Source organism: Taudactylus pleione, unplaced genomic scaffold, assembly GCF_031769625.1.
Source record: "Taudactylus pleione unplaced genomic scaffold, aTauple2 ptg000464l, whole genome shotgun sequence".
Taxonomy (NCBI): domain Eukaryota; kingdom Metazoa; phylum Chordata; class Amphibia; order Anura; family Myobatrachidae; genus Taudactylus; species Taudactylus pleione.
The window spans coordinates 440568-455598 of NW_028284866.1; the positions used below are offsets into that span (position 1 = coordinate 440568).

At 45.7% G+C, this 15031-nt stretch overlaps 1 protein-coding gene and 1 long non-coding RNA gene across 3 annotated transcripts in view; one reads left to right on the top strand and one right to left on the bottom strand.

Moving 5' to 3' along the window:
- Positions 1 to 15031, bottom strand: part of LZTS2 (leucine zipper tumor suppressor 2) — a 178253-nt gene that overhangs the window by 150345 nt on the left and 12877 nt on the right. The gene's annotated exons all lie outside the window — the stretch shown is intronic.
- On the top strand, positions 1018 to 3788 carry LOC148504626 (uncharacterized). The gene is made up of 3 exons (XR_015869916.1): positions 1018 to 1191; positions 1286 to 1505; positions 3099 to 3788. It is a non-coding gene; the product is annotated as an uncharacterized LOC148504626 (long non-coding RNA).

Genomic DNA, 15031 nt, shown 5'->3' on the forward strand with positions numbered 1-15031 from the left:
TACAGACTCAATCTACCCGGCTGTTATGCCTCCAGTTGCACATATTGATTACTTCTATTGAGCACATATGACATATACGGTTTATTTTATAAGTCTTTATTTTTCTTAACACGAGTATAATCATATATGAAGTTTATACCCTTTTCACATCGCTATTGGCAGGTCGCACCTAGGATTTGTACACGCATCGATCCCGGGTGCAACCTATTGTGTATCTACTGTTTACCTTATGTATACTTTATATGAATTATAGATACTCAATTGATTCAATAGTTACTGAATTATATTTTAATATACAGCACTTTATGCCCAATTAATAAATTATTAGACTGTGTCAATTGGTGGTCAAGAGTTAGCAATTTTCTCCTGTTTTTAACTGCAGCAGGCTTGTCTTGGAACATTGGTGGTTTCAGGCACTGGAGGATCTGTTTGAGCTACGCTGGGTACACACTGACAGATATATTGACCAATCAATTGATCGGCCAATATATCTGCTGGCCGTCGGGCAGTGTGTACAGACGATATGTCTGTGAACCGCGTCGTTCAAAGACATACCACATTGGCTGTGCTGCACAGCCGATGGGCAGATGTGTCTGCAGACCACTCGTACACATGCAACGGCAGCCGCGGGAGGGGGCGGGACACACCCTCGGCTCTCCCCCCCCCGGCCAGAAGCAGATGATGGCCGTTCAGTGTGTATGAATGCCCATCATCTGCAGTTGCAGATCACTCAATCTGCAGATATATCTGTATAGTGTGTACAGGGCCGGTTCTACAATTACGCATGGTACGCAGCTGCGTAAGGCGCCACATAGTGGAGGGCGCCTTGGCTGCGACCATGGTAATTTATTATTTAACTAACACAAGGCAGCGGGCGGGCAGACTTGCTGCACCGCGCTTGCATGTAATGGGATCCCCCTTGTAAGGAGCGACGTGACGTCATGACGTCACGTCGCAGACAGGGCTGGGGTTGGACAATTGAGTGGAGAGGAGTGGGAGCTGCTGCCGTCATTTGAGATGGATCGTGGCTAGCGCCCTGCTGCGGGCTGAGGCACAGCACCTCCCGTCCAGGCCGCCGCCCGCCATCCGCCAGTGACAATGAGATAGGCGCCCGCCATTAGAGAGGGAGCAGTGCAGCCGGGTCGGCACTTTAATGACGCCGGGCTCAACGAGGGGAGCCGCCGAGGAGAGGTAATGCCCCCTTTCTCGGAATCTCCCCTGCCCTGTCCTATCTTTCTAATTGCTGGGGCTGCTGACTGCAGCGTTTATAGTTTTATTTCCCCAGCTTAATGAGCCAACTCCAGGGCACATTGCTGGGCTGGCCCCAGCTTACATGTGCTTTTCCGGGTAGCTGGACCAGAGTGCACCTCTACAAGAGTTCCTCCAATCTCAGCATCATCGGGGGTTCCTTGCTGTGCAGTGGAAAGGAAGTTACAGGTGCCGCAGCATGGGAGGCCAGTGGGCGTGGAACTGGTGGTGTTGCTGATTCTGTGCTGCTCTTTCAGGTTAGTGACTCACTGTCTCTGCTTGCCCTGCAATATGCTGCACCCCCAGACCTGTCAGCTGCTGGTCCCTGACTGCTCCCTATGCCACTGATTACTCCCTATGTCCCTATGCCCCTGACTGCTCCCTATGCCCCTGATTGCTCCCTATGCCACTGATTGCTCCCTATACCCGACTGCTCCCTATGCCACTGATTGCTCCCTATGTCCCTATGCCCCTGACTGCTCCCTATGCCCCTGACTGCTCCCTATGCCACTGATTGCTCCCTATGTCCCTATGCCCCTGACTGCTCCCTATGCCCCTGACTACTCCCTATGCCCCTGACTGCTCCCTATGCCACTGATTACTCCCTATGTCCCTATGCCCCTGATTGCTCCTATACCCCTGACTGCTCCCTATGCCACTGATTACTCCCTATGTCCCTATGCCCCTGACTGCTCCCTATGCCCCTGATTGCTCCCTATGCCACTGATTGCTCCCTATACCCGACTGCTCCCTATGCCACTGATTGCTCCCTATGTCCCTATGTCCCTGACTGCTCCCTATGCCCCTGACTGCTCCCTATGCCACTGATTGCTCCCTATGTCCCTATGCCCCTGACTGCTCCCTATGCCCCTGACTACTCCCTATGCCCCTGACTGCTCCCTATGCCACTGATTACTCCCTATGTCCCTATGCCCCTGATTGCTCCCTATACCCCTGACTGCTCCCTATGCCACTGCTTGCTCCCTATGCCACTGCTTGCTCCCTATGCCCCTGACTGCTCCTTATGCCCCTGACTGCTCCCTATGCCCCTGACTGCTCCCTATGTCCCTATGCCACTGATGGCTCCTTATGTCCCTATGCCCCTGACTGCTCCCTATGCCACTGATGGCTCCTTATGTCCCTGACACCTCTGACTGCTCCCTATATCCCTGACATACCTCTGACTGCTTCCTATGCCCCTGACTGCTCCCTATGTCCCTATGCCATTAGTGATGTTAGTGGGGCCTCCCCCAAACGGCAGGCGTTCCCATGGGAACGCCTCCGTTTGGGCTGCCACCCCCCCGGCCCGCCTTCCAAACGGGGCGAGCTGTCAATCAACATCGACAGCTCGCCCCCTTTGGAAAGAGACCTGCTACGACCGGCGCTGTCGGTCATAGCGGGTCTCACGCATGCGCACGAGGGAGCCGGCTCCCTCGTGCGCATGCGCACTGGCAAAACATTGAGGCGCCCGTGCAGTCATAGACCGTACGGCCGCCTCTGAATAAGGTCCAGAGTACTGTTGAGGATTACTGTGCTCATGCGATCTGCACAAATTACATGCAGCCATTTTGTGAACTGAACCAATGGTCAAGTAGTCATGAGTATGCAACCCATTCATTCGCTAGTGATGTTGTCATATGGTACAAAATGTTCTGCTCTTCATATTCCAATTGAATTTCCTATTTCAATCATTTGGGCTTAATTAATTGATGCTGTAGAAAAAAAACACTACTTATTATTAATTTAGTTGTTGTTCCTGCATTAGGAAAATACGTGGGCCAATTGTAGAGCATTTGGTACCAGGTTAGATAGACCACATTGAAGGATCATGTTCTGTCATTGGTTTCTAGGTATTTGATTGGCTGACGTTGATTTAGTCCACAAAATTCTACTTCAGAGATTCGGCTTGCAAGAATCAAAGTCAGACTACCCCTACACCCAGGAGCCATGTGATATCAACCAAAGGAGATAAAACTGCAGATCAAGTTACCCATACACAATAATCTGGCACTAAGTGCTGCACATATTGACCCAATCCCAATTATTATCTGGCTAGGTTTAATTAGACCAGGGCTCGACAAATCCTGGTCGCCAGGTCGCCATGGCGACTAAGATTTTAGTCCTGGCGACAAAGTTTTCCAAGGATCCCCCTCGCCGTCATACTCCTTCCCCAGCCGCCGCAGGGAGGCTCCATTTGGCGGGCGCCCGACTCCCAGCAGCAGCAGATGAAGCTTACTCCTGAGCTCCGGCGTGCGGGTACCTCCACGGGCACTATGGGAGCGTCGTCATGATGTCTCTCCCATAGTTATCAAGAGCGGCAGACGCCGGAGCTCTCTCCTGAGCTCCAGCGTCCGGCTCCCCCCACGGGCACTATGGGAGAGACGTCGTGACGTCTCTCCCACAGTTACGAGGAGTGACGGACGCCAACGGACACAGGATCGGGGATTAAGGTAAGTATTCTGTTTTTGTGGGGTTTTTTGTGTGTTCGCACGATACAGGGGGCTTACTACTGGGGGCACTTTTACAAGGGGCTTACTACTAGGGGCAATTTTACAGGGGGCTTACTACTGGGGGCACTTTTACAGGGGGCTTACTACTGGGAGGCACTTTTACAAGGGGCAATTTTACAGGAGGCTTACTACTGGGGGCACTTTTACAGGGGGCTTACTACTGGGGCACTTTTACAGGGGGATTACTACTGGGGGCACATTTACAAGGGGCTTAATATTGGGGGCACATTTACAAGAGGCAATTTTACAGGGGACTTACTACTGGGGACACATTTACAAGGGGCTTACTACTGGGGGCACTTTTACAAGGGGCTTACTACTGGGGGCACTTTTACAAGAGGCAATTTTACAGGGGACTTACTACTGGGGGCACATTTACAAGGGACTTACTACTGGGGGAACTTTTACAAGAGGCAATTTTACAGGGGACTTACTACTGGGGGCACTTTTACAGGTGGCTTACTACTGGGGCCACTTTTACAAGGGGCAATTTTACAGGGGCTCTACTACTGGGGGCTCTATTACAGGGGCCTTACTAGTGGGGGCACTACTACTGGGGGCATTACTACTGTGGGCACTACTACTGGGGGCACTACTACAGGAAGCATTACTACTACAGGAAGCATTACTACTACAGGGGCTGGTATGGGCATGTTGCAGAATCTGATGACCATTAAAGAGGCATGTGTGGTGATTTGACGGCATGTGGGGAAGTTGAGGGGGACTGAAAGGGCATGTGTGGTGGTCTATACAAGCTTTCATATATTTTGGTAAATGACAATGGTCTGGCTCCTAAACTTTTAAGATGGCTCCTAGATTTTACAACAATTTGTCGAGCCCTGAATTAGACAGTGATTGGAATCACCGAAAAAAAAAAAAACAGTCAACCAATAACTGATTTGCCATCATTTGCACTCTTCAGTCACTTGCTCTAATTGGCTCCCATGTAAGCCGGTTTCTCGCCTCAAACTAAAATCTGCCGTACCCATGCAATTTCATCAACCATGTGACCACCTGATTGGCCTGGCACAGTTAATGGATCTTCATGCAGTATATGAGTGCAGCTGTAGAGTCTATATTTCTGTGAGCCTTACAACGGCTATTTGAGGCTCTCACCTGCAGAGCCCTAAAATGATTTTGTGCAGAAAAGGATGTGGAAAATAGTGTGTGTTGGAGTTTAACATAATTTATTCATTAGGAGTTTTCAAAATTGAAACCACATGGTAGAAATCCATGACTGCACAGCTTGGAATACAATTTAATATATAATGTTTTGACAATTTGGAAGGTCCTGTGATTAAGGCTCATTACATAAACTATATGTTAACCCCATATGAAAGGACATGTTTTAAAATTGTCAATTGTGTATGTAATTAAAAATGCTTATACACTGACAGAGCTGTAGATACAGTGGGCCTCATTCAGAGGCGGTCGGAGGATGCAAGCGGTCGCTCAGAAACTGGGCGGCTGCTTGCATCCTGACCGGCCGCCTCTGTTTAGGTCGTTAGGCTGTGGGTTAACACCCACAGCTCTAACGACCGCTAGGGTGATGGTCGCGATGGTCAGAGACGATGAGAGTGATGAGTCAGAGAGTGATGTCAGTGGGGCCTCCCCCAAACGGCAGGCGTTCCCATGGCAGGCGTTCCCAGCCCGTTTGGGCTGCCACCCCCCCCGGCCCGCCTTCCAAACGGGGCTAGCTGTCAATCAACATCGACAGCTCGCCCCCTTTGGAAAGAGACCCGCTACGACCAGCGCTGTCGGTCGTAGCGGGTCTCACGCATGCGCACGAAGGAGCCGGCTCCCTCGTGCGCATGCGCACTAGACAAACATCGAGGTGGCCGTGCGGTCTTAGACCGTACAGCCGCCTCTGAATACAGCCCGGTATTTCAATATGGATATAAACTTGCTACTGTAATGCTGGGTACACGCTGGAGCGATGTTGTTCTGATTTGTCTGATTTGGGCAAATTGTAACAACAAATCACTCCCGCGGTCGTGCTGCACATCAAACCGGATGATATCACATGCGGCACCGTAATGAAAGACGAAACAAGTGATTGTTCCCTCCTTCATTAATGGCTGCAGTGAGTGCCGGCAATCATACTGGACATCGGCACGATTGCCGGTCACACAAGTGTGTACCCACCTTAAGTCACCTTTATTCCTAGTGGTTCCCTGTGACTTTCAACAGGCTTCCCGACAGGATAGCTTGGTGTGTCATAGTCACAGAAGACGTACTATTATTCCCATGTTGTGCAGGGCTTCAATGGGCTTCTTTAAAGGAATCCTGCAGTATCATAAAGCATGAAGAGAGCTGCAAGAAGTTAAATGCATGGCATGGATAATTATATCAAAGTGCGTGATGGTTGGTAAATGCTCTGCAGACTGCTTTTAAATGTAGACAGTTATTTATACAACTGCCACACATTTCACATGATGAAAATGCAAACGAGAAACACAACCCCCTTCTCATGACTCACTACTTTAAACCTTGAAAATAAAAAAAACGAATAATATCCGCGAGTACTCCTCAAATGATCATCATCAGCACTACTTGCTGTCTTGGCAATGTACACTTGGTAACTGAATTGAAAACAAGCTCTCAGGCAATGCCTCTCCCAGATACTCTGTACTCACATTACACTGTGCTCGGAAACAGCTCCCGAGGTCGCTAAATTCTGCTTTCTGAAAACCTGTTACCCATTATTTTCATGGAGGTAGTAAGACACAAGGTCTCTTTTGTACTAAGCTCTGCAGAGGCAGAGAGCTGGATTCCCACAATATTAAATGTTTATGGCTTTGCACACTCTGAGGTGCAAAACGTTTTAACAACTAGCAATAAAACAGCTACAAAAAAAAAGAGCAATTGTACATATTGTATTAAGAGCAATGTAGGTATGTTACTACTTAGTGAATGTAAAAAGTAAATAAGCAAAGGTCATAAGACATATATATATATATATATATATATACCTTTTTCTTTGCTCATTCAGTAACATACTCTATGAAACTGACCGTCTCTATAAACTAATGTAGTTGTACCTGGATGTGCCATTTTCAAATATGCATTATTGTTTTCCTTGAAAAAATAACTAATTGTAGTAGAATCATATGCTGGTAACCTTACTATTATATCATATGAAAACATATTTTTAACAAAACACCACCACTCCCATCAATGAACAGTCAGTGTTATACGCAGTTTTCGAAGAGTACCCCCATCCCTGCCAGAGCTCCAACCACTGCTCGCCTCCTGCTGAAGGGAATGAGAAATCATTAATGGGGTCTATTTACTAAGCAGTGTTAGGAGACAGAGTGAAAAGTGATAAGGTACCAGCCAATCAGCTCCCAACTGTCATTTTTCAAACACAGCCTGTGAGATGGCAGTTAGGAGCTGATTGGCTGGCACCTTATCACTTTTCACTCTGTCTCCTAACACTGCTTAGTAAATAGACCTGTTAATGTCTAAACAAAAGGTGGCTATACACCTGACAGATATATCTGCAGAGCGAGTGATCTGATATATCTGTAGATGATGGTCGTCCATAGAACCTGAACGACCATCATCTATCTGGCAGTCGCGAGTCCCGCTCCCCGCGGCTGCATGTGTACGGGCAGTCTGCAGACCGCCTGTACACACTTGCCGATGGACAGATATGTCTACAGATATTTCTGTCCATCGGTTGTGCAACACAGCCAATACGTTCACAGACATAGCGCAGGTACGCACTGGCCGACAGGCAGCAGATATATTGGCCAAACAATTGATCGGCCAATATATCGGCCAGTGTGTACCCAGCATAAGACTTGCAGATCTGTTCAGGAAGCCCAAGTTACATACTGAAACAGCGCTATGTATATATTAATAGCAGAAGAACGATTTTTATGAGTGACATATTTCTATGATGTCGTTGTTTGAGCAGAGCACATCATACACCAAATTAAAGGTCTTGGGGGTTTATTCAGCAGCGCCTGATCGCAGATTCCCGATGGTCTGAAATATGTGCATGCGCCGGACCCGTACAGGATTTCCGTCGTCTGATGGAGATTTCCTTGCCTCTTTTTCTGAACTGCAATAGCCGCCCTGCATGAACCCATAGTCGCTCACCCAGCCAAGGCCAAGGCAGATGATCCGATGCTACGTCCATGGATGCAGCTTGGATCATTAATGCATGCAGGAGCCATGACGTCTCCTGCTGCATTAACATAATAGCGAGGATGGAATTGCAAAGCTGGTTGTGTTTGGCTTTGCAATTCTGTCCAGTGCTGAATCAGGCCCTTGGTCCATAGACATACAGAAAAATATTGGCGTTGTAATTGGTTGCTTTGTTTCGGAGTTTTGTGGCAAAACGTCTGCCTGCCATTTACAATGCATCACCATTGTGCTCTGGAAAATGTGACAGTTGGTGAACTCTCCCTGTGCACCTGCTTGATGACCTGGAACATGTGACCTGCTGGGTGTCCTGGAAACTGTGTTATTTGCAGACACATATATCAGCGCATTTTGCAGGGACCTTAATCAACGATCACTATGTTATTTCATTATTCACTTCACTTCGCATTGTTTACACCACACATTCCTAGAGGCCGGCCTCAAGGACGTTGACGTGGTGGAACTTACAGGTCGCCCCCACAGAGCGCAGTTCACAACGTATACTGTAACAAGATCAACTGATACGCCTCTTGCATTGGACATGACATATTCACCACAATACTACTCTTTGGTTGCTATGGAAGTGCAATGTGTGAACTGTGGAGCCCTACACTTCCTGGGAGAGGAGATTAACAGCCATTTTCCAGACTGCTGTCACAATGGAAAGGTTTTGCTGCCCAATGTGGTTGTTTCACCATATTTAGCAGAAATCTTTATGACAAATACCCTCAAATTACGGACTAATTATCTCCATAATCTCCTCAGTAACTAATATTCATAATATCCTCCATAACTGAGGTGGTTACCACCGGGATTCTCTAGTTTGTATTAGAATTCTCCCAGGTTGATAAGAAGCTGAAGTGCCAGTGGGGGAGTGGGCCCAGGAGAGCTGAGAGGGGGGTAGAATAGCTACACATTACATGGGCATGTATAAGGGGCCCTAGTCAGCGTGGGAGCTAGAGCTACAACCCTCTATCGCGAGAAGGGCCTTGCATGCCCCCATATTTGTTCACACCTCACTCTCTGAGTGGGCCCCTGATGTGCACCCCACATTTATTCTAGTTTGAGGTGGGGAGGTGCTATACATACTGTATACAGTAAATGACAGAGTAAAACTTTATAATAAAGAGCTCTATTTGTCTGACCATGGTTGTATTGATATGTGCTTTTGTACTACAGCTGCAGATTTTGCAGACCCTTGGCTATTTTTTCCCTGTATTTATATATTTTATTGGCACTATGTGCAACGTTTAAAGATGATGCAACAGAGCAATTTAACATTTTATTCATACAAAGACAGCTGCTCCCAAAAACTGCTGACCGAGCGATTATTATAAAGTGACTCTATCTAGCTGATAGCAGCAACAAAAATTTCCACTTGCAGGTTCTGTCCTGGCTGCATTTACTGTGCATGCAGGGCCATAGGTCAGCTCGTGCGCCCACACTGTACAAGAAAAGGAGCGCGACCTGGAGAGATCTCTTTACTTTCTTTATATAGGAACAAGCTGCTAACACCGTCCTCTGATGGCATCAAATATCAAGACTGATGTTTCCATAGAAGACTATAGGAACAGCAGTAATCAGTTGTACTTTGTTTAATGAGACATCTGCAATATCTCTTGTGTTAGAGCTTTGTTACATACCTCTATAACTGAGATATGCATGCAGAAACAGTCATTTCCGCTTGAATTATGTGGGGACAAAAGATGAATAAATAAGCCCCCTGGGCAGGTATTTAATAACCCTGCGTCAGGCGCACCTCTGAGACTCCCAGGTTCAGGCGCAGTGTGCCTGTCAGGCGCCTGTTATAAAATCGTCATTAGCACCTAATTAACTCAATTCTAACGTTCTTTAAGTGATCAGTGACCTTCATTAGGATGTACAAAGAGAGAATATATGGAAATCTGATTCACAAAACCACATTTATTAACCTTAAAGCAATTAAAACAAAATATACTAAATTTTAAGAGACGCAGTGTGCCTAAGAGGCCGCCCTGGACATACCTACATATTTCCGCAAAATACCCACAACCTTTATAATTTTCATTCATAAAATGAGCAAAATACACAAAATTGTAAGAAAATAAAAAGAAATACGTACTTTCAAAAGTCGGACGAGTTTGGGTGCAATGAGCCTGAAAGGCCAGGAAGGTCACTACTGCACTCCACGCAGGCGGCGGGAAAACTGACTAGGGGGGTTTCAAACAGCACCTAGAGATAGGAAGGTACTAGGAGGGGCAGGCCCGTGCCCCCTTGTGGCAGAGAGGTGAGCGAGAACAGCTTTGTGGCGCCTGTCAGGCCAGCTGCGCCTGACGCAGGGTTAACAGTGATGGGCAGTCCTTAACATATTTATCACAATACATATTCAAACCTACACTTGCTGCAAAACTGATGAGACCTGAGAGAGTTAATACACTTAAAGAGAGTGATACAGACTGTAGATTTACAGATATTTGCAAGTCGCATACATCTAGCCTCAGTATGCCACGCGGCGCCTGGTGTGAGTGAGCCGCCAGGTCCTGTGCAGCTCTGCTAGTGCTGGGCATCTTTTCACCGTACATGCATCATAGTGGCAATGCGATGCGACTAGGACGCACCAGGAGCCTGTGTTGATTCATTTGACATGTGACACTTGTATACACAAGTGGAACTGGGCATGGCATAAAGCCAAGGCCTCTGCATTGTAGCACTCTGTATACAGATTCAGGGACTCAGTCGCACACAGATCTACAAGTGGCGCATTTCAAATTATTACATATTAGTCGCACAAAATACACCTGGCGCATGCAGATTCGCAGGGGACCTGGCGCGCCAAGAGGGGCTCTTTGGTGCAACTGCAGCAATGACGTATGAGAACACATATGTATCTCAAAGCCAGAATTTACAGAATTGAATATAGTCTATTTCCTAGTGCTTGGGGTCATCAGTGACGGACATATATACGTTTCTGCTCAGCCTATGAAATACTTAGTCACTAACACACCGAAAAAGTGTTAGAAAGACTTATAAAACTATGTCCTATTAACTATCTATAATAAAAATATCCCCATTACATAAGCCAGGACATTTGGGAACATTGAGCACATGGTAAAGCCCTGCCTTAATGTAAGTGATGTTCTAGGAAATTATAGTCTCTACAGTGGAGCTGCTTATTTGTATAAGATCAATATGTAGGAGGCATAGAGTCAGGACAAATTAGGCTGCTCCCCAGATCTGCCGAATTCACAACCTGATATTCCACTGCCTATTTACTATGAGACCGCGCCCCTTTCCTTCAGGCCACACCTCTTTTGACCTCTGAAAATGTAGAAAGCGTGGAGCAATGTTAAAGACTGTATCATACTTCATGGATGAGGGAGGAACTATTTACATATTTGATCAGAACAATACAATACTCTGTATACAGTAATCAGGACTTTTACAATGATTCAAATATTAATAAAAGTCCTGTAGGACAGGTCCTGCCAGACTGGCCTGGTGAGCTGTAACAAATACACACAGCACTAATCATCTCCTATTGTAATTTGTTATAAGGAGTCTCCTTTTGGAACCTCCCCATGTTTAAGACATCATTCAAGAAATGTAGTCCCACAAACCACATGTATATTTAATAGACATCTGTACACAGTCAATTAAATATGAAAGCACCATTATTTTTTTCAAGCATTCACTAATAAACGTACTATTCTATAGCTACGTTATAACCACTTATAACCAGGGTATTTTAAACCTTTGGGACCAGACCACAGGGTATATGGAATAGGCCGACGACTCCAAGCATCAGCGAGTTCTGTGCGAGAGTGCCCGATGATTTAAAGTAGCAGTCATTAAAAAAAGGCAAAATCAACCTATTTTTTTCTTTTAAATGACTGCCACTTTAAAACATCGGGCAGTCTTGCACGGGATTCACCGATGCTTGAAGTCCGCGGCCTATTACATATACCCCCACATGTCCTAACATCCCCAAGTATTGGTTTAAAAATAAATAAATAAAATCAGTTAGTTATTCAGTGTACTCTGGAAATTTGCCTTAATTAACTGGTTAACTTTAAATGTGCATTTTATATATAATTTAATTTAGTGGCTGCCACTATACCAGGGCGCGACAAATATTTGTCAAATCTAGGAGCCGGCTTAAAAAGTTTAGGAGCCAGGCCATTGTCTATTACCAAAATATAAGAAAACTTGTATAAACCACCACATATGCCCCTCCTCTCCACATACCATCAGATCACAACACATGCCTCTTCCATGGTCATCAGATTCTGCCACATGCCCATACCTGCCCCAATTTAAAATATGCCACACAGCAGGTCCCAAATGCACATTAATATAATAAGAAAAAATTGCATTTGTATAACAGTATATGACCCAGGAGAAAGGTGCAGGAGTCTTATTAATTAAATTATAGTGGAGTGAGGATCGCGCAAAATACTGATGCCTATCTTAATCCCGACACTGGAATGCCGAGCACACCAGCCTGAATGAAGGTAAGTCCGGTGCGCCCTTAGCAATAGCCGCGAAGGGGGGGAGAGGGTTAGGATTAGGGAGTCTAGCGGGGTTAGGGTTAGGTTTGGGGGGGATTATGTCTAGGCACCCCTACGGGGGAGGGTTAGGGTTAGGCACCCCCATGGTGAGATTAGGGTTAGGCACCCCCCGAGGGTTAGGTTTAGGGAGCTGTAAGAGGGGGTTAGGGTGAGGCACCTCCGGAGGGAGGTTAGGGTTAGGCATTAGCGGGGGAGGTTAAGGTGGCTAAACAGCCACCGGTATTTCAAACCCATTCCATCTACATCACCAGCATGGGAGTGGCCTGTGTGGTATCAGGGTGCAGGCTGTAACAATTGATGCTGTGACAGGTGACATTATCAGTGCAGGTTGCAGGAGCCGGGTGGGTGGTAAGAGGAGGAGGAACAAGAATCTCCCAGGAGGCACCAGTGGCATGGCTAAAGGTACAGCTGCAGACTGCAGGATCCAAGAGTGTCGAACAAGGGGAGGTGAATAGCAGTGGAGATTCATAATGTGAATTGAGGGCACTTGTGGCATAATGTGAACTGGAGGCACTACATTGTAGCATAATGTGGATTGTGGGCACTTTGGCATAATGTGACCTGGAGGCACTGTGTGGATAATGTGAACTGAGAGCACTGTGGCATAACTTGAACTGGGGGCATTGTGTGGCATGATGTGAACTGGGGCACTACAGTGTGTTCCACATGTTTGTGGCGATGGTAGTATTTACATATTATACATTTTGTTAACATCGCCAGCATATCACTTTGACAATTGTATTGGCATAATGTGAACTGGGGGGGCCTAGAACGCAGTTGCACTGGGGCCTCCGCTAGCAATAATCCGCCCCTGATTAGGAGTTGCCAGGTCTGGACACACCAATGGATTCCATGTATGCGAGATTACAGAAAACAATCTGAGCGCTGCACAAGCTTTATGTGCGGATGGTGCACAGAAAAGGGTACAGGGGATGGATTTCATTAAACTTATAACAACTGACAAATTCCCCCACCCCCCCCAAAAAAAAAACACATACAAACATATTGATTTGAATGTTTTCTAGGTTTTCCTCAAAAGCAGCTTGAATGAGACAGATTAACATAGCATCTCCTGTCACATATCCAGAATCTTGCGCTGTCCCCATCTGTGAGGTTTAGGAGTGACTGACAGATATGGGCTTACTCACACCCCCACTTATTCATGCATTAAATGTTGAGTCAGGAGCTTCTTAGTTGCCAGCTGTCAGTCGTCTACTAATATCTTGAATTAGGGACATTCTCGTTATTCCAGCCTCGATGCTCTGATTATTCTATCTACATTACTACAGAAGACAATACATACAGGAAGGTATCAGATTGAGCGTTTATAACGCCTATTTATCAAACTGAAAAAAAAAGGGGGTTAATATTTAAAAAAAATGTCTGTTTCTGGATTTACTATTTAACATATCTGCTCCAGTGTTCCTGTTTACAATCACAAAAGGAGACTGCAAAAAAGTCCTATTAACCAAACGCTGACAATGTTTTAAGTTATTAATAAAATTTGAAGATGTATTCAATAAATCCAGTGGTCCCCAGTGCACTAGATTTGTATTATTATTTTCTGAAGACACGAATATATATCTGCATTTAGTGCTATAACATAGCCCCCCTGGCTGAGCTGGAACTCAAGTCCCGTTATGCTGTTCCCTCCATAGCTTTATTCTACCATAAAACCCAGATCTATGTTACAGATGTGTCCTCATACACTGTTGCTCAAGTCACTGCAAATAGCCCCTCTTAGCGCGCCAGTTCTTGAGCGACTCGGTTGCACCGTGTGTCTTTTTTCGCTCAAAATGTGCATCTAATTTGCATAAATAGAACTTCTAGGAGCGACAAAACTACATTGTTAGATTGCACTAATCAATTTGACGTGCGACTGAGTCTGAATAAGAAGGGCTCCGATGCAGCGGCCGCAGCTTTTTCTCACGCCAAGTTCTGTTGTGCTTCATCTGCAACTTTCTACGTATCTAAAAACTAATTCCTGTGCAGTTAAAGCCACAGCCTGATGCATATAGTACACTGTGAGTGATGTTTCACTGCGTCTGCAATGCAAATAAATTGCATAATCTTAAAAAAAAAACAGAGGGTCTCGGTCATGCTCTGCCATATTGTGTATGAGGTCATATCTGCAGTTCCTGCATTGCAGTTCCTGCAATGGATAAACAATCAGTAATATATAAGTCTATACGGGCATGAAGGGCTCGTAGTTCCACAATCACCAAAGTTTGCCAAAGCCAAGAACCTCACCCTTTAAGATCTTCAAATTAAACTTTCAATTTACCTTTCAAAAGTTACATGAAAAAAGCTTCAGTGCAGCAATCCTCCGAAACCACCTGAATAATAGGTCTTTCATACTGAAGAAGGTACAACACTCTTCCATTCCAGTCAATACAATAGCATAACTTGTAAGTACATAATAGCATCTTAACTAATGAAATCTCACAAACTCACCCTTAATTTATGGGAAATTAGAGCTATAAATTTGGAACTTACATAAAGGTCATGGACAGTACCAGTTAATCAGCAATTGTGTATTATGATACTATGAATAATTACAAAAATGGTGACATT